The sequence below is a fragment of the Dendrobium catenatum genome, unplaced genomic scaffold, assembly GCF_001605985.2.
Source record: "Dendrobium catenatum unplaced genomic scaffold, ASM160598v2 fragScaff_scaffold_1617, whole genome shotgun sequence".
NCBI classification, from domain to species: Eukaryota; Viridiplantae; Streptophyta; class Magnoliopsida; order Asparagales; family Orchidaceae; genus Dendrobium; species Dendrobium catenatum.
The window spans coordinates 2,094,876-2,117,643 of NW_021320079.1; the positions used below are offsets into that span (position 1 = coordinate 2,094,876).

Genomic DNA, 22,768 nt, shown 5'->3' on the forward strand with positions numbered 1-22,768 from the left:
ACCGCAGTACCGAACAGTACCGAGCAGGGGGTGACATGGCACATTCTGGTTAGTCTCCTAACGACGTTCGGCATCCGCACAAAATAATTTCTCCTATCTAATATGACTATAACTTATCATAGAGATAATTATAAAAGTATTATTGAGCAAGTAATTTTTTTGAAAGCTAATGTAAAAAGTAGTTTTCTAAAATAAAAATTTCTTAAAAAATATTAGTAAAATAGAAATTATGATTGAGGTCCCGTAAATAACGCAGTAAGAAAGCATTCCAAATGAAGCTTAAAATAAAACAAATTACATAAAATACATATTTACAATGTGATGAGAAGAGAATTTTCAAATAAAGTGTAAAAGAAAAGCTAATTTTATGAGCTCATGAGAATAAATACTTCAAAAATATTCATAATAGATTGATACTCAGAACAAAAGATCACAAAAAAAGGAGGAGAAAAAAAAAAGCCTATCTTGAAAGAATCCATGACTTAATTCAAATTGTTAACAAAAATATATTCAAAAAGCAAGATGTCATAGAATGAGATCGACCTTAAATCATGATGTCGTGTTTAGTGCTCCACATAGTAAAAAGACCGTCTTTTTTTGGGACATTTGAACCATCAAGACAAATTCGCACACACATCACATACACAAGTTTCGAATCCAAGACCTCTTGATTAATAATCAAAGCTCCCAACAAACAAATCAATATGTGGTACGTAAAAAAAGGTCATCTTTATGCATAAAATCTTATAGCAGCTCTACATGTTATAGGTGTTGCTGAGAAAAGATAGAGAAGTCAAGCCCACCTTTAGACTTAGGCCTAATTGTATGATCTCAAAATAGGATTGAAGCTCATTAGAAAGATCTCCATCAAAGAGAAACTTAGAACACTATATGCTCATCATTTTGATAATGTTTTAGAGATGGGAGACAGATCTAAACTAAGAGGAGATATAGCTCCAAACAGAATATTCAATAAACTAGAGCCAAACTATTCAATTTTGGGATTAATTATTCTGTGCAGATGCCGAACGTCATCCGAAGACCAACCATAATTCGCCGCATCACCCCACCGCTCGGTACAGCTGATATGACGCATTCTGGTTGATCTCCGGATGACGTTCTGTGTCCGGTCTCCGCACAGAATAATTTCTCTATTTTGGAGTGTCTAGAAAGCAATATATTCCTTTACAAAAAGCAAAGATGAAAATAATGGAATTCTTGTGTAGTTCAAAGGCAATAAAGTGCAATTGAAATCAAGAATTACCTGCAGAAATTTATGTTTAGCTATAGATTTGCCAAAGATGAGACTGGAATTATACTGGGAGTTAATCAAGCATTCTTGTGAACACACACAGACTGTTTTGTGATCAGTTTGCCCACAAGTGAGCTATGTCATCTGCATAATTTAAGTGAGAAAAAAAACTCTTTATTGTTGCTGCCAGCTAACTTTTAGTTGAAAAAAAATTGAAAATTGTTGACAAAATCCTGAATTCCAATCTCGCCAACATCAAATTTGTGCCATAGCACTTGCCTTATGAAAATATATAAAAAAAGGCCTTAACTAGCCACATTATCATAAGTACATAAAAAATGCATCTTTCGATGAGAGAAAAGAAGATATCTTACTGCTTCGTAAGTAACTTTTTAATACAAAAAATTCTAACTCAATAAAATTTTGTACTAAAAAATTTCTTCATGAAATAATAAGAAATTTGTCAGCCTAAGTTAAAAGAACATAAGAATACAAAAAAACAATGATTAATAATTACAAAAAAAACAAAGATGTATATTATCCATTTAAAACTTCATATCACAAAAAAAAAAAAAAAAAAAAAAAAAACGGAAGAATAAAAAATTATCCTAAAATAAATTCATGCCTGAAATTCTAAAAGTAATTTTTGATCTTCCAATAATCAAATGGTCAAAAACCATTGTCTTTCCAAAAATAAGTATTAAAGTTTGTAATAAGTTTCCATGAAAACATTCATGGTCAACTACCCTTTCTCTTGCATGTGATGTTTTATCTTCTTAAGACTTGAAATGCTTATAAATATCATGAAATTTATAACATGACGATATATTTGATGAGTTGAAATTTGAATGTGGGAAGATTATTCTAGTGGCTTGGGCTTGAATGGTGAGAACACCTAAAGCTCTTAGCATGGTGGCTAGAGTTTACCTCCTAGCTGAGAGAAATGTTTCTTTTTTATTTTATTGAATTTTCTTTACAATTTTTATTGTATTCTATTCCTGGCTTTCCCCTCTATTGAATTGAAGTTTCCAATTTCATTCGCACACTTCTATACCAAGCTTACTCACAAATAGCCAAACCAACCTAAATCTATCCAAATCGGAGTTCCCATTGCATCGGGCTTGTTGTGTGATAGAAAAGTCCCCCTCGAAAACTCTATAAGAAGTTGGTGAGACCTGAAATTCTTTATGATGCAAAATGTTGGCCATTAAAAGAGAAACATAATATTAAGTGTTGCAGAGATGTGGATGCTCAGGTGGATGAGTGGTTTTACTCTTAGAGATATGATACAAAATGAGCATACATGTGAAAAGGTTGCAGTAGCTCCAGTGAAAGATAAGATTAGAGAGAGTCGCCTTAGATAGTTTGGTCACATGAAATGAAGGCATTCCAATGATCCAGTGAGGAGGGTAGATGAATTAAATTTGGCTTATATTAAGAAAGATAGAGGTAGACTAAAAAAACTTGGTTAAAAAAATATTAGAAATGACCTTTCTTTATTAGATTTAAATGAGAATTTAACTCTTAACATGACATAATGGAGAATAAGGATTCAGGTAGCCAACACAACGTAGTGAGATAAATGCTTGATGTCATTGTTGTTTGTTCTTGTTGTATTTGTAAAGAGGAAACGGTTAGCTTAGACTACAATTTATCTTTTCTTTCATTTGCATCTAAATATTTGCATGTTTCCCTTCTAATATCACAATGCATATTTACTTTCACTTTTTTTTTTAAATGTCTGATAGGAAGTAACATATCAACAGAGACAAAAAACAACAAAATGCTCAACAAATCCCATGGGAAAATCAACAAAACATAATTTTTATTAAAGAAATCAAACTAACAAAAGAAATAAAGCGAGATACAATTGATCCTCTATTTGAGAGGATCTATCTCTCCCAGATCTCTAGACGCCGCTAGAGCCCAAAAAAACTAAACTTAAGATATCTCAAATTTCAGCCTAATTCAAGATGAAAATTCTAACCCTTACAAGAGAAACTATTTAAAGCAAAGAGTATTACAAAATCACTAAACAATCTCTAATTCAAAATTTCCCCTCCAAAGCAATATTTAATTGAGTTGTTCCCTCCCAAAGCAATATTAATTGAGTTGTTTCCTCCGAAAACAATATTTAATTGAGTTGTTCCCTCCCAAAGCATTATTTAATTGAGTTGTTCCCTCCCAAAGCAATATTTAATTGAGTTGTTCCCTCCAAAGCAATATTTAATTAAATCCCCTAATTCAAATTGGACCGATCTAACAATACTCACCTCCCAAAGATCCACCTTGTCCTCAAGGTGGAATGATGAGATGTTGTTGATAGCTTTATTCAACTGCTTTGTTAGTGGCCATGCTATCGTCCACTGGAACCAAGCTAAAGCTTTACTCTCTAGACATAGCCATGCAACCATAAACTTCACCTCCTCAGTCAACTCATTAACTATGAAATATATCTCCACCCGGTACATACACCCATAAGCATCCTCCCTTTTAAATACTGGCATTCCCCACTTCCTCACCCTAGGATCACTACCACCCCAATAACTTCTTCCTTCTCCAGCATAGCAGTTCTCTTGATCCCTCCATATTTCCCTCATGTATCGTGGGTGGGAATCCCACCTTCCTTCCCTTCGCCTCACATGACTTGATCCTCATGATTTGGCCCATCCCCCTCCTTCGGTCGTCCTCTTCCCTTGCCAAAAAGACCTCCTATAGGAGTCGGCCACCCCACCACCTTCACCACAAAATGCCCTTCCTGATGTCCCCCATCTGATAACCCTATTCCACCAATTTTTGGAGCCCTAGGAGGTGGCTCTTGACCCCCTCATCCGATGAGTGGCTCCCCTTGCCCAAAATACCTCTCATAGTGGTCGGCCACCCTACCGCCTCTGTCAAAAAATTTCATCTTTATTATCCCCTCATCCAGAGACCCTGATCCACTCTTTATCAGAGCCACGGGAGGTGGCTCTTGATGAAAGAAACTCCCCTCACCAAACTCCTCTTGCTTTGCTTCGGCCAAGGGAATCCCGGACAAATCTTGGTTAGGGTTAGCCATCATAACCATTCTTGAAGTTTTTGTTTGCATCACCAAAAGCCTTCTTAACATCTCCTCCACCCTTCTAAATCGATTTTCCATATGGTTTTCCATATATGAAAATCTTTCTTTCATGGTAGAAAACTTCTTCACGCCGGTTTTGAATTGCTCCATCTCTCCCCTTCCAGCGCCTCCATCTTCTTTGTTGTCATTAATTAGATCTAAGCTCCAATTGCAAAAACAACAAAGATATCATATTTTTTCGCCCAAGAAAGCGCTTTGATACCAATTTGATATGAAGTAACCTATCAATAGAGACAATAAACAACAAAATGCTCCACAAATTTCATGAGAAAATCAACAAAACAGTAATTTTTATTAAAGAAATCAAACTACCAGAAGAAATAAAGCAAGATACAATTGATCTTCTATTTGAGAGGAGGTTCTATCTCTACCAAATCTCTAGACGCCACTAGAGCCCCAAAAAACTAAACCTAAGAGATCTCAAATTTCAGCCAAATTCAAGATGAAAACTGTTAGACCGGTCCAGCCGGTTCGCACGGGACAGGCAGTTCGCGATTTACACGATATCTCCACCTCCTACGAAGATCAGGCAGCCCGACCGCTCAAGGAGAGCATTTTAGGAATTGCGTTTTTGAAGGTTTTGAGAGGGAAATTTGAATGTAGGGACTGTTTAGGGATTTCCTTTTGATTTGTATGCATTAAATAGTTGATTTTTCTAGGGTTTGAGGGTCATGAATTTGGCTGAAATTTGAGATCTCTTAGATTTAGGTTTTCTTTGGGCTCTGGGTGTTGCCAGAGATTTGGGAGAGATCGATCCTCCTCTCGAATTGAGGATCAATTGTAGCTTGCTATTTTATTCAGCGTCTAAGTGGAATACAAGTCTTTTCTTGAGTTTTCTCTCATACTTTCCCATACAAGTGCTGTTTTTCTACTGTAAACAGTAGATTTCTGTTGTAAACAGCAGATTTCTGCTGTTTTCCTTGCTGTGGACAGCCATTTGGCTGCTATTTGTTCGTCGATTTGGGTTAGGTTTACTTGCGAACTCAAGTATTTCCTATCAAATTGGTATCAGAGCGTCGATTTGGGACCTTAGGCGGCTGAAATCCGGATTTTTTAGTGAGCTTTTGGCTTCCGGAAGTGAGTTACTTGAGATCCGTTGGGAAGAACGATGGTCGAAAAGAAAGTAGAAGTCTTCGAAGGCAAAGTCGGACAATTGAAATCCGATTTGGAGGGAAGATTCTTCGACTTTCAAAATCAAATCACCTCCAACAATGAAAGGTTGGAGGGGAAGTTCACCGTGATGGAAGAAATGATGAAGAAATTACTTGAGATGAAGACCCATCCAGCAACATCGGAAGTAAGAGAGACCACCGACGACCATGACATGGGAGAAAATTTGAACCCGTTGCGAGGGAGGAGGAATGCAGAGGTGGAGATCCTGGAGGAGGAGAACGATATGCCCCCTCTAGAACCGCTTTCTAGAGAAGAGATGAGTAGGGGATACGACAAACGAGAGGCTGATTTTATCGGAAGAAGAGAAGAATTTCATCGCCCAGGTGCTGAATTTGAGAGAATCCAGCGTCGAGGTGCTGATTTTGAAGGGGGAAGAGAGAAATTTCATCGCCGAGGTGCTGAATTCGAAAATCGAGGGGCTGATTTTGAAGGAAGAAGGGAGGAATTTTTATCGCCGAGGTGCTGAATTAGAAGAATTCAGCGTCGAGGTGCTGATTTTGAAGGAAGAAGAGAGGAACTTCATCGTCGAGGTGCTGAATTTGAAGGAACTCATCGTCGAGGTGATGATTTTGAAGGAAGAAGGGGAGAGTATGAAGAGGGGTTCGAGTATAATCGTCGGAGGGAAGATCGTGACAGTTGGGGAGCACCTCATCTTCGAGGAATGTGAGGCTATGGAGGATTCAGGGGAAACGAAGGAGACCCACAGGTGAGGAAGCTGAAGATGCCCGTCTTTGAGGGGGAAGACGGCCATGGCTGGATCTACAAGGTGGAGCGTTACTTCGCTGTCAACGGGTTGACAGAGAAAGAAAAGCTAACAACGACGGGATTGTGTTTGGAAGGAAAAGCCTTGGCCTGGTATCAGTGGCGTGACAGGAGGGAGCCCATCCGGAGCTGGAGAGAGTTCAAGGATTGCTTATTGGAAAGTTTCCGAGCCAATGGGAAAGGAGACTTCTATGAGCAATTTTTTTCTCTGACCCAGGAGGGGACTGTGGCAGACTACCGAGACAAGTTTGAGTACTTGGCTAGCAGATTAAATCATATTTCGGAGTCATACCTGAAAGGGAATTTCATGAAGGGGCTGAAACCGGAGATAAGAACAGCAGTCAGAGTGTTGGAGCCAAGGAATCTAGGCAAGGCCATGGAGTTGGCCCAATTGATTGAAGACCAAAAGAAGTCTAAAATTGGGGCTCGAGGAAACTATTCAGGGGGATCTTATGGGACGACGACAACTCTTCTAGCACCCAAGCAACCTGCATCAAGCAACATTAATGAGACCACCAGGGAGAAGCCGGTAGGAGGGAGCAGGGAAAATTTCAAGAGGCTGACAGAGAAGGAGATGCAGAATAAGAGGACAAAAGGGTTGTGCTTCAGATGTGATGAGAAGTACATGCCGGGGCATAGGTGCAATGACCGAACTCTTCAGGTTCTCCTTGTCTGTGAAGACGAGGAGAGAGGTGGGAGCAGATCTGAAGAGGAGGAGAAGTTGCACCTGGATATGGCAGAAGTCTCTCTGAACTCTGTAGTTGGATTCACTCCAAGTCACACTATGAAAGTGAAAGGAGAGATAACTGACCGTGAGGTGGTGGTGCTAATTGATAGTGGGGCTACCCACAATTTCATTTCCACTCAGGTCGTTGACTAATTGGGAATGAAGTTGGTGGACACCGGTTGCTATGGAGTGATGATGGGTACAGGAAAGGTGGAGAAAGGCAAGGGGATATGTAGAGGAGTGGCATTGACCATCTAGAAGATTCAGGTAAGGGAGGATTTTCTCCCACTAGAGTTAGGAAGTATTGATGTCATCCTGAGATTGAAATGGTTGCAAACTTTGGGGCAAACCAAGGACAATTGGGGAGCACTCACGATGGAATTAATGGTGGATGGGAGAAAGGTGGTTATAAGGGGAGATGCAGGGCTATCCAAAGCCATGACATCACTTAAGACCATGATTAGGGACATACAAGAGGTGGGGGAAGAGTATGTGGTGAGACTACACAGATTGTATGCGATCAGATTGGAGCAGGGAGGGGATGTTTCTCTTTCCATGCAGCCCTTAGTTCAGCAATACAGTAAGGTTATTCAATCACCTCAAGGATGGCCAAGGTGGACAAGGTGGATCTTTGGGAGGGGAGTATTGTTAGACCGGTCCGCACGAGATCGGCAGTTCTTGATTTACGCGAGATCTCCGCCTCCTGCGTAGATCGGGCAGCCCGACCGCTGAAGGATAGCATTTTAGGAAGCATTTTTGAAGGTTTTGAGAGGGAAATTTGAATGTAGGGACTGTTTAGGGATTTCCTTTTGATTTGTATGCATTAAATAGTTGATTTTCTTAGTGTTTGAGGGTCTTGAATTGGGCTGAAATTTGAGATATCTTAGATTTAGGTTGTCTTTGGGCTCTTGGCGTTGCCAGAGATTTGGGAGAGATCGATCCTCCTCTTGAATTGAGGATTAATTGAATCTTGCTATTTTATTCATCGTCTAAGTGGAATACAAGTCTTTTCTTGAGTTTTCTCTCAGATTTTCCCGAACAAGTGCTGTTTTTCTGCTGTAAACAGCTGATTTCTGCTGTTTTCCTGCTATGGACAGACATTTGGCTGCTGTTTGTTCACCGATTTGGGTTAGGTTTACTTGCGAACTCAAGTATTTCCTATCAAAAACCCTAACCATTACAAAAGAAACTATTTAAAGCAACGAATATTACAAAATCCCTAAACAAACCCTAATTCAAATTTTCCCTCCCAAAGTAATATTTAATTGAGTTTTTCCCTCCCAAAGCAATATTAATTGAGTTGTTCCCTCGCAAAGCATTATTTAATTGAGTTGTTCCCTCCCAAAGAAATATTAATTGAGTTGTTCACTCCCAAAGCATTATTTAATTGAGTTGCCCTCCCAAAGCAAATATTTAATTGAGTTGTTCCCTCTCCCAAAGCAATATTTAATTGAGTTGTTCCCTCCCAAAGCATTATTTAATTGAGTTATTCCCTCCCAAAGAAATATTTAATTGCGTTGTTCCCTCCAAAGTAATATTTAATTGAATCCCCTAATTCAAATTGGATCGGTCTAACAATATCATATTAATTTGTCGCATTTATATTTTTAAATTTCATTTCAACATCTCTGATTTAATTATAAAGAATAAACTTCTTGAAGAGGAGAAGAGATGATACTGGAAAATGCTTGAATATCCAAATATTTCAAGAATTATCAATGTATTTTGTTATTTCAATACTTAGAACTTTCATGAGCGATCACTAGATGTATTTGTAATGTAAGAATGCCAGGAAAATGCAAAATGCCATGTGAACTGAAGTTTTAGTCCAAATGAAAGTCAAACATTGTTGCATCACCTTTTACCATTTCATCCAAAGTTAAGTCAGCACGATATGGCTGACCCGTTTATAGTACTATAAAGATTATAAAAGTGAGTTTTAATCCTCCAATGAGTATTTATCAAATGGTTAATAGATCTCAAGTTTCCAAAGAGAAGTATTAATGTTTGACGCAAATTTCCATGAAGCATTTATGGTCACCCACCACTTCCTCTTCCACGTGATATTCTATCTTTCTAAGACTTATCCTATAAATATCATGAAATCTGTCATGTATGGATGCCTTTCATGAATTGAAATTTGGATTTAGTTTAAGGCCAAATTTAATGAAGTTTTAGGTGTAGTCTCTCTTCAATCATTTCCACATAGTAAAAATCAAAAGATAAATCAATCATTTCATAATTATTTTGAAAATGACTTAAGCCCCCTTTATAAAGTCCTAATATAATCTCTATATAACCATTTTAGAGGGTGATCCCGCTTTATGGATGGCCAAAGAGTGCAAAACTCTAAACAGGTGAAAATGCACATGTGATAAGTCGAATAATGAATGCACTCATGGATCGTCTAATGATCAATAAAATGTGATTGTGCATCAAAACCCAACAACTAAAATCAAACACTCCTTATAAACACAAAGGACGTGAGCAATTGAACACAAACTTAAGAAAATAACTCTGCCACACTTTCAAAGCTAGCATTCAATCAACTTCGACTAATCAATTTTCTAGCAAATTAGGACACTATTGACGGTCTTATTGGTTGGATTCCATAAGTTGATAGTCATGACCCCATAACCAACTAAATTAACTCACATATTCTTCAAACTCCAAGATATCATAAATGACTAAGAACATCTCTGGTAAATAATGAATGTAAATCAATGTGCCTCAGGTTGACTTGCCTATATGGTAAGGTTGCAAAGCCCATCATTGTTCCTTCCTCGAATCGAGATGTTGTCCATCTCTTATTGTGTTTTTTGCATTAGCTGAGTGATAAGACCCGCACCAAAACTTCCCTTATAACTTAGCTTGTATGTTTCAATCCCTGGGCATCTTTGATATTAGAGTAATAAATCCATTGAGCTAGTGGATCAAATAGTCAAAGGATATAAAATTTAATAACATCTTCCAAGTCTTCATCGCTTTAAAATTGTAAGCCTCTCCAAACAAAATAAGTCAACTATTAAACCACGCACCTACTATGTCAAGACACGTCCTTCAGACATCTTTTTTCGTAAATGATGTTGTCCATTTTTAGGCATATCCAACATTAGGAGCCATTCTAATAAATCCAAAGCCACAAGCCCCAACCTTCCAAATATTGGGACTAACCCACTACAATGAATTTTATTCATCAAAGCAGCAACAAACCACATTCACATTTAATGGAACATTTGAAGTGATAGAAGGCTAGTTTAGAGTTTTCTATTTTTGCAGCTAGTAGCTATGATGGTCCACTTCCATGTAGCTTAATCACCTCAGCAACAAAAGAAAATCCTCAAGGATTGCCCTCAAGAAAAATGTCTAACTTGGGACGGGCTTTACAGCAATGTTGTACTACCATAACACCCAAATCATATCTACATACAACAACAACAACATCATCAAAGATGTAACCAACAATTATTGACCTTCAAAATTCCCTTGAGATATGCCAACACCTTTTTAACCGATGTATACCCTAATTGACTCATTGTGATTCCTCTGACTAAACAAGTGTAGCCACCTATAACACAAAGTTACCCAAATTAATGAAAAAACACTTAGTGCTTGTAGTCTGGGTTGAATCAACATGATCCTACAAAAGGCACTAAGATGGTCTTGTACTATATTGACAAATATAGTATGGTTTGAATGTACTTGATCGAATCTTTTCATCTTGTTGGCTTAATCTTGCCTTAGATGACCAAACTAGTTATGATCAACCTTGATGGTCAATCATATCTTATGTTGGTTATACAGAATTAATTAGGCCTTCCCAAATCAATGGGCCCATTGATTAACCCAATGGCCCAATATTGGTCCTTACAAGTAAGGGTTTTGCTTATCTACTTGGATCCAACTTAGTTGGCCTTGATTAAGAGATCAAAAAGTTTGACCTAACTTAGCTCGAGCACGTTAAACCCCCTAGGTGCAGGCCTTAGCATCTAATAGTCCCGTTAACTTTAGCAAGGTTTGATTGGGACAAATCTTTCCTTTAATACACACATATTAAATCTAATTAATAAAAAATTAATATGTTTCATCATAATTTCCTAAGCATGATGATTATTTAGGAGGTTTTAAGAGTAATATTAAATATTCTAAGAGATTATAGGTATTTGTTATCAAAAAAGAAATAAAGTTTGGAGGTGCAATATTCACATGCATACAAAATAAAATGAGGATAAAAAAAGTTGTAGACAGATTGATGGTTGTTTGGAGATATTACTATTGTTTCTCAACATATCATTAGCAAGAAATGTATGTGATTTAAAATTTTGCACCACATTGATATCCTTTATCATACCTTAGACCTTGTCATTCATTAAAAACTTTTAACTCCTAATGATCTTTGGTGTTTGTTGGTCAACGACTCAACATTAATGAAGAATGGTATGAAACAGAAGCCTATAGAGGTTGAAAATATCATTCGAATAGCACGGTCACAAAAACCCATCCAATGCAATTTGCTAGTGAAATTGGTTATACACACATAGGTAAGGATTTTAAGCAGGGCGAGTTCATCCTTTGAGTTAAAATTCTTAATGGTTGAAATATTTTAAAGTCTTTGGGAGCTGTAATTTATCTGCAATACATGAGCCTACTCAAAATTAAAATCAAGATCAAAACTCGATCCTTGTTTTCTTCATTAATATTTTGCATTTTGTTTGTTTTTATTCCATTTTGTTTCGTTATAAGACTATCAATACGATAAGATTTTTGGGTATTGGATGAGTGAGCTATTATCTCATGAATCAGGATTCCTCTGAATTTATTATATATTGAATAATTTCTTAATTGATTATTCTTCTTATTTAAAAAAAGGGAACTACTATATATATATATAAAGAATGTCTAATAACGGAAATAACTAACTAGAATAATTCTCTCCTAAATTTTAGGAAATATAATCATAAGAGAATAATTCTTTTCTAAAAATTAGGAAACAGAAACATAGGAGAAGATCACAATTGATCTCTCATTTTGTTCCTAAAAATACTTTTCTAAAATAAAAATAGAATCATATGAGAAGATCACAATTGATCTCTCTTTTTATTCGTAAAAATATTTTTTTTAAATTAATTCCCTAATTTTGACTTTTAAATATTCAACACTCCCCCTCAAGCAGGAGAATATATATCATATAATTCAATCTTGCAAATTAAGTCATTAAAGTTAGACCTAGGTAAAGCTTTGGTGAGGATGTCTATAATTTGTTGTTTGGTAGGAATGTATTTCAATTTAATAGTCTCACTAGTCACATTTTCTGTGATAAAGTGTCTACCAATTTCAATTTGCTTAGTCCTATCTTGATTCATGGGATTCTTAGCCATGCTGCTAGCTGCCTGGTTATCACACATCACCAGAATAGGATATAAAATCATTTGCCCCAATTCACTAAGAACTCTTGTTATCCAAATCCCTTCACAAATTCTCTGTGCCGAAGCTCTGTACTCAGCTTCTGCACTACTAGCTACCACTGATTGCTTATTACTCCTCCAAGTAATAGGATTACCCTAAACAAAAAATAATACCCAAAAGTTTATCACTGTCAATGATGTATCCTGCCAAATCTGCATCTAAATACACTTCAATGTCATGATTCTCTATTTTTCAAAAAATAGGCCTTTCTCTAGTGTTATCTTCAAGTTTCTAAGAATCTTGTAGATTGCTTCCATGTGTCCTTTGTAGGATCGTGCATGAATTGACTTAACACTTGCTGCAAAAATAATATATGGCCGAGTGTGTAAAAGATAGATCAGACATCCAACAAAATCTTTGATATCTCCCACTGTCTACAAATGTACTTTCTTTCTCAATGCCAACTTTATTCTGACTATCCATAGGAGTATCAACAGGTTTGTATCCAAGCATATTGGTCTCCTTAAGAAGATCTAGAATATATTTTCTTTGAGAAACAACAATACCCTATCTTGATCTAGCCACTTCCATTCCAAGGAAATATTTAAAATTTTCAAGATATTTAACTTCAAGCTCTTTTGGCAAATACTTCTTCAAATTTTGCAATTCCTCCACATCATTTCCATATAGAATAATATCATAGACATAGACTATCAATATAACAATTTTCTTAGCATGAGATTTCTTGACAAATAGAGTATGATCAGCTTGACCCTGTATGTAGCCTAACTTCAACACATCCTTTATGAATCTATCAAACCAAGCTCAAGGAGATTGTTTAAGGCTGTACAAGAAATTCTTGAGACTGCAAACTTGATTCTTTGCCATATTTAATTGATTATTTTTATTATTTATATTTTTTAGAAGTACTACATCTACATATATATACTAAAAGAGTGTCTAATAAAGGAAATAACTAACTTAATTTTCTCATAAATTTTAGTAAATATAATCATAAGAGAATAACTCTTTCCTAAAAATTAGGAAACAGAATCATAGGAGAAGATCACAATTGATATCTGCTTTTATTCCTAAAAATAATGTTCTAAAATAAAAACATAATCATAGGAGAATATCACAGTTGATCTCTCTTTTTAATCTTAAAAATACTTTCCTAAAATAAAACCCCTAACTTTGACTTTCAAAAATTCAACATATGTTTATTCTCAAGTTTTTTTTTGTGGATTTTTATATGCTTATTTTTATCACACTTTAAGTGAATTCATATCTATGAATAATTTGGAACAATTTCAAAAGGATTTTAATCAAAGTTGTGAAAATTAGCACTCTTTGGAAGCTTGGGACATAGCATCAGGAATTCTTGTACCATACAACAACACAAAGAGGGCACGTTTTCATCTAGGACTGTAAGCCTAGGCACTAGTTTAGGCACATAGGCACCACACTGTAGTAGTCAAGATAGCCGCATGACACCTAGGGCATATGCTTAGAGCATAGGCGTTGCAATGCAATTTTTTTTTAAGTATAGGGCTGAATTTATGGAAATTGCATATTCTTGCTTATACATATTATTGCATATAAAAAGGATATTTCAAGGCTTTACAAGAATTTTTTGGAAAATCTTTTATCATCCAAAAGTTTTGGGAGAGAGGAAAACAGAAAACTTAGGAAAGACACAATGGCTCAACCAAATGATGGTGACGACGAAGGATTCAACTTTGATTTATTCTTCCTTTTTCCTTCTCATGTTGAAGAAAATCATGAGGTTGTATTTGATTTTATTATGAACAATTTTTTATTTATATATTTATGATAGAATCCCCACATTAAACTTTAATAACGAATATTTCTTCTCATTGTTTAAAATTGCACAATATAAGGCTCCCCTTGAGGCCTGTCTCAGCGCAATTCCAGTAAAAAAAGCCTCAAGGCTTATGTCTCGAGTTTTTTTTTTTATGAGGCTTACACCTTCAGTTTTTTGTTTATGTGGCTTACACCTTCAATTTTTTTTTATAAGGCCTACACCCTCAGTATTTTTTTTTTTTTAAGGCTCGTGTCTTAGCTTGGATGAGGCAAGTATCGCCTCGCTAGCATGAAGGTTACACCTCGCCCTATTTATATAATTTTTTTTTATTAAAACTTGCATACATGCTAAAGTAAATCCTGAACAAATCAGACCTTCAAGCACCCTCGAATCGCAACAACTTTTTCTCAACTATCTCAACCTCCAATCCATCGCCTCACCACAGCCACTGTCGTCGTAGCCGCCGTCAAGGATCACCTGACTAGCCGCACACCTCCACCAACTCCTCTAAAAATTTTAGAATATTAATGTCATATTTATGTTAATGAAAAATATATATGAAAGATGAAGATGACTAAAATAAATGAAGAAGAAGCATATTGGGTGGCATTGAACTCCACAAGATGAGACGGGATAGACTAATTTGTTATGATGATGACTCAAATTATGACTCCCTCAATGATGATAGTACAAATGATTTTTTAGTTGTTGCCAACTATTCTAGCCTTTTTAGAAATTAAATGTAGATGAGTAAGAAACTAAGAAAGAAAGAATTTGGAGTTGAACTTAATGTGATATGATACTTTTATGCAATTTCTATATTTAATATTTTTTTGCACATGTAATATTTGTATTTCAATTATTTTTAATGTAATTTATCACTTGTCACTTTATGTCTTATGCAATTTTTTATTTCATATGTATGTTAATTTGTTAGTTCATAGTTCAATAAAAAGTTAATATGTCATCATTTAATATTTTTTTTTTGTATTATATAAAAAATAACTTTTAACCTTCATTTGCACTTTATGCAATTTTTTTTTTCTCTAAAGTCTCAAAACGCCTTGAGGCATACGCCTCGCCTTACTGAACAAAAAACACCTTAATATTCAATTGCGCCATTATAAACCTTGCTTCTTCTATCAATGATTTGTTCTATTATGTGAATGGTCTATCAAGTCCTAAATGTAAAGTTGGTTAGATAACCATTAATTGATTTGATTTGTTAAACCCTAATAATTTTAGAAGAGTTATTTGTGCTTAGGATTTGAATATAATAACATGTGTTGGTACAAGAATTCCTGATGCTATGTCCCAAGCTTCCAAAGAGTGCTAATTTTCACAACTTTGATTAAAATCCTTTTGAAATTGTTCCAAAGAGTGCTAATTTTCACAACCATTTTGAGAGTTTGTTATTAAAGTTTCTTTTTTAACTCGTTACATAGACATATAGTGGGTTTATTAGAGGGGATATTTCTGAATCCATTGAGAGAGCCTTGCATAAAATTAATGCTTTTGCTTGACAATCAAATTAGAAAAATTATATCACTAGATTGATGAAGTTCAATGTAGTGAATTGTTAGGAGAAAATTATAAACCTAGGCTTAACCATCATTAGTTTAACATCTTGCAATATATGCTTTCACTGTTGATTGCAGGAACCTTGATCAATTCTTTAATGTAAGAACTCCATTCTAATGTCAATTGATGTAAAATGAAATCATAGTACTGAAGACTTGAACCAATAACAATTAATACAAAAGAAATTTAGACCAAAATAGCATAAACAAAGAAAATAACAAAAAAGACATGACTGCATGCGTCAACCCTAACTCCAAAACAGTAGGTGTTATTTGTTGCATCACCTACTTGCTAATAGTTTATCTAAGCGTAGTTGGGATGTTTGATACTAACACTATATCTTATCAATCTTTTTCTTCTTTTCTCAGTCTAATATAGTAAATATGATTTGCAAACTTTAAATTCTATATTTCAAAAGCATTAATTTAAACTTTTTTTATGATTGGTTTTTATTATCAAATTATCATTTACTAGAAGGGATTCCCTATGCTAATGAATCCCTTTTTTCATTCGGTTCAAAAGTTGGCAAAGTCATCATCATCATTAGCCTTATCACAATAGCTTGTTGTTGGCTTTACAAACTCATCTTCTCAGTTTATTTATTTTGAAAATTTATCTTTGCAATCACTCTTCGGATGTAATTAATGTTAAATCTATCAATCTAGCTTACTGGAACATGTTCTCCTCATTGTTGTGTATGCCCAAATCACCCAGGTTCATTTTTTTCATTCTTTTCTACAAATATTTTTTACTACAATAACTTCTCTAATAGATATTATGTTTGCACTTACATCCATCTTATGTCAACAAAAAATTAAAATAGGAAGAGCAATATGGGAAAAAATCTTACATCACTCCCCATCTTCATCTGTCAAATACAGACAACAAGTATTTAGAAAGAAATAAAAAAAATTGTATTGAATTTGATAAGAAGAGGCCAATAAGAAGATGCTATTGGCAAGAACAAAGATGCAATCCTCAATGTTAGAGCAAACAGTTACAAGCGGGACTATGTAAGCATCGAATATCACATTTTAAGTTAAGTCTTGATATCACTGGAGAAAACTTACGGGCTGTGGCAAGATGTTGTAGAATGTTCTGTACAGCTAATTGACAGCTCAGCATTACTAACTAATCATGTGATTAGTTATAATGAAAAGCTATAAATATGTATTGGATATCAGACTGAGATAATTGAATACAAGAAATCACTTTTCCTTATTTCTCTGTTCTGTTCTGTTTCTCCCGTAAAACCTCACATGGTATCAGAGCTTTGAAATTTCTTTTTCCGCTTTTCTTCAAGATCTTTTCAAGATCTTCGTTCTTTTCTTTCAAGATCTTCATCGTATCTTTTCGAAGTCATGAATCCGTCAAATGACTCTTCCACAGCTCAGTCTGCAAATGCAAATACTGTAGTCGCCGGAGCTTTTCTTGAAAGTACGGTCATTCCATCACAGCTTAAATTTTTGATGTCCAATATCAAAAATATTATCTCGAATCCTTTGTCTGCCGAGAATCATCCAACCTGGAAGTCTCAGGTGATAAAACTGTTCCGGAAAAATGGTTTTGAAGGATTTTTAGATGGTTCTTGTGTTTGTCCTGCTAAACACAGCACGAATGCAGCCGGAATCACAATTCAGAATCCTAACTACAACACCTGGGTTTTAATTGATCAGAATCTGGCAGCGTCATTGTATTCCGTTATTTCTCAGAATCTTTGGCCGTATGTTTTGAATCTTGATCATTGTACTTATATATGGAAAACTCTCGGTCGTCGTCTTCAATCGACGACACGATCAAGAATTATGCAGATTAAGAATGAACTGCAGCATTGTTCTATGAATGAACAGTCAATGGCGCAGTATCTATTGGAGATCAAAGCAAAGGTTGATGCACTAGCTACAGCTGGTGTCTCACTTGATTCTGAAGAAATTATTCATCATACTCTCAATGGTTTGCCTAATTCATATCAGGCATTTAAAACAGCCATAAGAACCAATCTTCAACCGCTGGCACTGGACGACTTGTACACCTTATTGTGTAGTGAGGAGCTGAATTTGTCTCATGAAGTGACAAAAGATTTGCAATCTCTGCAAATCTCTGGAAATGATACCGCGTTAGCCGCATCCAGGGGTCGAGGTCTCGGTAGATCAAGTCGAGGCCGATCTTCAAATGGTAACAGGTCTGCAAATGCATCCCGTGGTGGAAGAGCTCCGAGAACAAATGCTATATGCCAGATCTGTGGTAAACAAGGGCATACTGCAGTCCGTTGTTGGTATAGACATGATCCGCAGTATTCGTCTGATCCGCCGAGCTCTTCCTTGTTCTCTCCAACAAATACTACGACGACGTCTCCGGAGTGGTATTTAGACAGTGGTGCTTCTTCACACTTAACCACTGACTCTAGTTTTATTCAGACACCCAAATCATACCATGGAAACAATCAAGTTGTGCTGGGCAATGGGCAACAACTTTCGATTCAACATACTGGCACTGGGCTTCTTCCTACTCCCACATGTAACTTACAATTATCCAAATTAAATCATGTTCCCAATCTTTTTTTCAACTTGTTATCTGTGTATCGTCTTACTTTTGATAACAATTGTGACATTTCCTTTTCATCAAATGGTTATGTCATAAAGGATCGGATAACCCAGAAGCCTCTTCTTCAGGGTCCGTGTATTAACGAACTGTATCCTCTATGCGGTCGACCAAGAATGTGTTCCTCTTCCAATAATCTTGCTCTCATTTCTGTTCAGCATGTTCCAGATCTTTGGCATCGTCGTTTGGGACATCCGTCCCATGCTTCTTTAGCGTATCTTTGTAATCAAAATCTAGGAATATCATGTTCTGTTAATACTTCTTGTAGTGTCTGTCGTATGGCCAAGAGTCATCGACTTCCTTTTGTTCGGTCTAAAACACAGTGTACACAAAGATTTCATCTTATACACTCTGATGTTTGGGGACCATCGCCTACGTCTTCAAATTGTGGTTTTCGGTATTATGTTTCGTTTATAGATGATTGTACCAAGTTTACTTGGGTATATCCTCTGTTACGGAAATCTGATACTTTTTCTAAATTCTTTGAGTTCAAGAAAATGGTTGAATGTCAATTCAATGCTCATATTCATATTCTAAGGACAGATGGAGGAGGTGAGTTTGTTAATGCTCATTTTAATTCTTATCTTAAGCATTGTGGCATAATACATCAGATTACATGTCCTTATACTCCTGCTCAAAATGGTATTGCTGAGCGAAAGCATCGTCATTTAGTTGAAACACTTCGGTCTCTTCTTGTTGAAGCATCTCTTCCTCATTTTCTATGGGTAGAAGCTTTATATACTTCTGCTTATCTAATAAATCGTCTTCCTTCTGTTAATACCAAAAATATGTCTCCTTATGAATTGTTAAATGGTCAAACTCCAAAGTATGATCATTTGAAAGCCTTTGGGTGTCTTTGTTATCCATGGCTTCGTCCATATAATTCTAATAAATTTTCTTCTTTATCAAAATCATGTGTTTTTATTGGTTATGCCACCTCACAAAAAGGTTATCGGTGTTTTGATCCTACTTCAAACAAAGTGTATACATCTCGTCATGTTGTTTTTGATGAGGCCGTCTATCCTTTCGCTCAACAAACAAGTTCATCTCAAATTCAGGTTGTCTCTAAAAACATACAATCTTTGCTGCTTGTTCCGGCTTCAGGGTTACCACATAATCTTACTTCCTCACAATTCTTGATGCCGTCTCATGAATCTCAGCCTAAATCCATATCTGTTACAAATACTTCCACAAATCCTGTTTCCAATTCTCCATCGGAATCTTCTTTATCGCCCTCTCAGTTGCCAATTGTTCCAGAAAAGCTTAATGCTCATCCCATTCAAACAAGGTTGAGAAGTGGAATTGTTAAGCCAAAACAGATTTTTAATCTGTCTCATACAGTTCGATCTGCTGATCCTACGAATTATCAGCAAGCTTCTAAGTTACCTCATTGGCGTATGGCTATGTCTATTGAATTTCAAGCTCTTAAATCAAAGGGTACTTGGGAGCTAGTTCCACCGGATTCTAGTCAAAATGTATTGGGTTGTCGATGGATTTATCGTACGAAGTTGAATTCAGACGGGACAGTAGCTAGATACATGGCTCGGCTTGTAGCTCAAGGATATAATCAAGAATATGGTCTTGATTATTATGAGACCTTTAGTCCAGTTGCGAAGATGCCCACGGTTCATGTTTTTATTTTAGTTGCACTATATTATAATTGGAAAATTGTTCAACTTGATATTTCCAATGCTTTTCTTCATGGTCCTCTTTCGGAGACTGTTTTCATGCGACAACCATCTGGGTTTGCTGATCAAAATCATCCACATTATGTTTGTCGTTTAAAGAAAGCAATTTATGGACTTAAACAGTCCCCGCGTCAATGGTATGCTACATTGTCTCAGCATTTGCTTAAATTTGGTTTCAAAATAAGTGCAGCTGATCCTTCTTTAATGGTTTATCATTCCAGTTCAGTTTCTTTGTATATACTCATCTATGTAGATGATATTTTGTTAACCGGAAACAATCAAACCACTATAAATGAGCTTCTTCTAAGCTTACAGAATCAATTCTCAATGAAAAATCTAGGACATTTGTCTCAGTTTTTGGGAATTCAAGTGTCTTCAACTCAGTATGGAATGCATTTGAGCCAAACTTTATATGCTAAGCAGGTATTGGAAAAAGCTGGTATGTCCAGGTCGAATCCTGTGGCTACTCCAAGTATCTATAAGCCGTCAGATGCAATGGCTACAGAAGCTGAATTTGAAAATCCTCAGCTTTATAGACAACTGGCTGGTTCGTTACAATATTTGACACTAACTCGACCGGATATCACATTTGCAATACAACAAGTGTGTCAATATATGCATAAGCCACTTATATCTCATTTTCATAATCTTAAAAGATTATTGAGGTATATTCAAGGAACACTTGATCAAGGTTTGTCGTTATACAAAGATGAGCTCAAATTACATAATTATACCGATTCGGATTGGGCGGGAGATTCCAAAGACAGGAAATTAGTAACAGGTTATTACAATTTTTTGGGAAAATCACTTATCTCATGGCAAGCAAAGAAGCAATCAACTGTTGCAAGATCATCTACATAAGCAGAATATAGAGCATTGGCAACGACAGCTTCAGAAGTTATATGGCTGAGACGGTTACTGACTGATTTTCGGATTCCTTCATCACAACCTACTCCCGTATTTTGTGACAATACTTCTGCAATTTCTTTGGCAAATAACCCTGTTTTTCATGCTCGTACAAAGCATATTGAAGTCGATTGTCATTTTATTAGAGAATGTATTCAATCTCAACAAATAATTGTACATCATATAAGTACTAAGGATCAGATAGCGGATGTTTTTACAAAAGCATTACCTATCTCTCGGTTTAGGGTTCTTACTGTCAAACTAATTACTAGAAATCTAGTAAACGTTTGAGGGGGGCTGTAGCAAGATGTTGTAGAATGTTCTGTACAGCTAATTGACAACTCAGCATTACAAACTAATCATGTGATTAGTTATAATGAAAAGCTATAAATATGTACTGGATATCAGACTGAGATAATTGAATACAAGAAATCACTTTTCCTTATCTCTCTGTTCTGTTCTGTTTCTCCCGTAAAACCTCACACGGGCAAGAGAACAAACTGAGATGCCTTAAAAGTAGCAGCCTCGATCACCCTTCGCGTGTGGGCGATGTTCCTCGCCTTGTTCGTTGTCACATATAGCTAGTACAGAGCCATCTTAAACTGGAACGAAGCCAGCATCAAAACTCCAAATCCAAGACCCTGAAGCAAACAAGAAGTTATCTCAAGTTAGTTTGGAAACAGGAGGAATCGGAGGCTGGACGGCCGGAGGAAACCTTCCTTCATACGGGTAAGCCGAATCCCTAGTAGAAATTGCAGCAAAGCGACGAACAGGGAACTAAGCCAGAGCCAGCAGCTTCACTGAGATCTTGCTCTCATTGTTAGGGCTTTGATAACCATTAAACCACTGTCCGACCTCCACCACCCAACCGTCACCGTTAGACTACTACTGCCTGAATCGCCACCGCCCTCAGCCACAAATATCCAAATAGACACTACCATACTTTTTTGTGAATTCTCTATTCAAGGGAAATTTACATACATGCCACTATATTTCTAATCATTTACATTTCTAACACCTCAAAGTTTAATATTACTCTGATACCACTGAGAAATCATTCTTTACATCACTTCTACCACTCCGTTTAGTTCGGACCTCACGTTGTATTTCTCCCATCCTGTTTGCCGCGAATGAAAGAGGGCGAATGTAAGAGGAAGTTAGGGCGCGACACAAGTGGTCGAGGATTTCGGAGATCGTGAGAGGGAGGAAGGTGAAGTCTATGTTTGCTTCGAATGTTGTTTTGTAAATCTAATGTATTGTTCTCATCAATTATTCAGGTTTTATAAAGGTTGTAATGAGTTCTTCGAATTCTTCGACTGTGAAAAATCGAATGCACCAGTCAACGGTTCACTGTAATTGCCACAAAAAATGTGTTGTGTTTACCTACCACCGAGGACCTAACAGTGGAAGACAATTTTATAGGTGCGTTCATAATCAGACTGAGGATGATTGCAGGTTCTTTAAATGGCTAGATGAGGAAGAACAAGAAGAGCTTGCTTATGTGACACTGTTTGAATTTAAGGCATGTGATGCAAGGAATTCAAAGAAGCTCGACTTGATTCTTCGTATGATGAATTTTTTTGTAGTGATGATTTTTATCGACATTACAGTCCGACTTTATTTAGGCTAATGCTCTGTTGTGTTGGAGCATATGTAGTATTAAACCTTACATGATTTTGTGGAATGCCAAGAAAAATATGATGTTTTTTTGGAGAAAGATGTTTTT

General features: G+C 36.2%; 1 long non-coding RNA gene across 1 annotated transcript; it reads right to left on the reverse strand.

Annotated features, from left to right (window-relative positions):
* Positions 1–348: 348 nt before the first annotated feature.
* Positions 349–21,616, reverse strand: LOC114581238. The gene is made up of 2 exons (XR_003703126.1): positions 21,528–21,616; positions 349–1,396 (listed from the first exon to the last, which is right to left on the reverse strand). It is a non-coding gene; the product is annotated as an uncharacterized LOC114581238 (long non-coding RNA).
* Between the last annotated feature and the right edge of the window lie 1,152 nt (positions 21,617–22,768).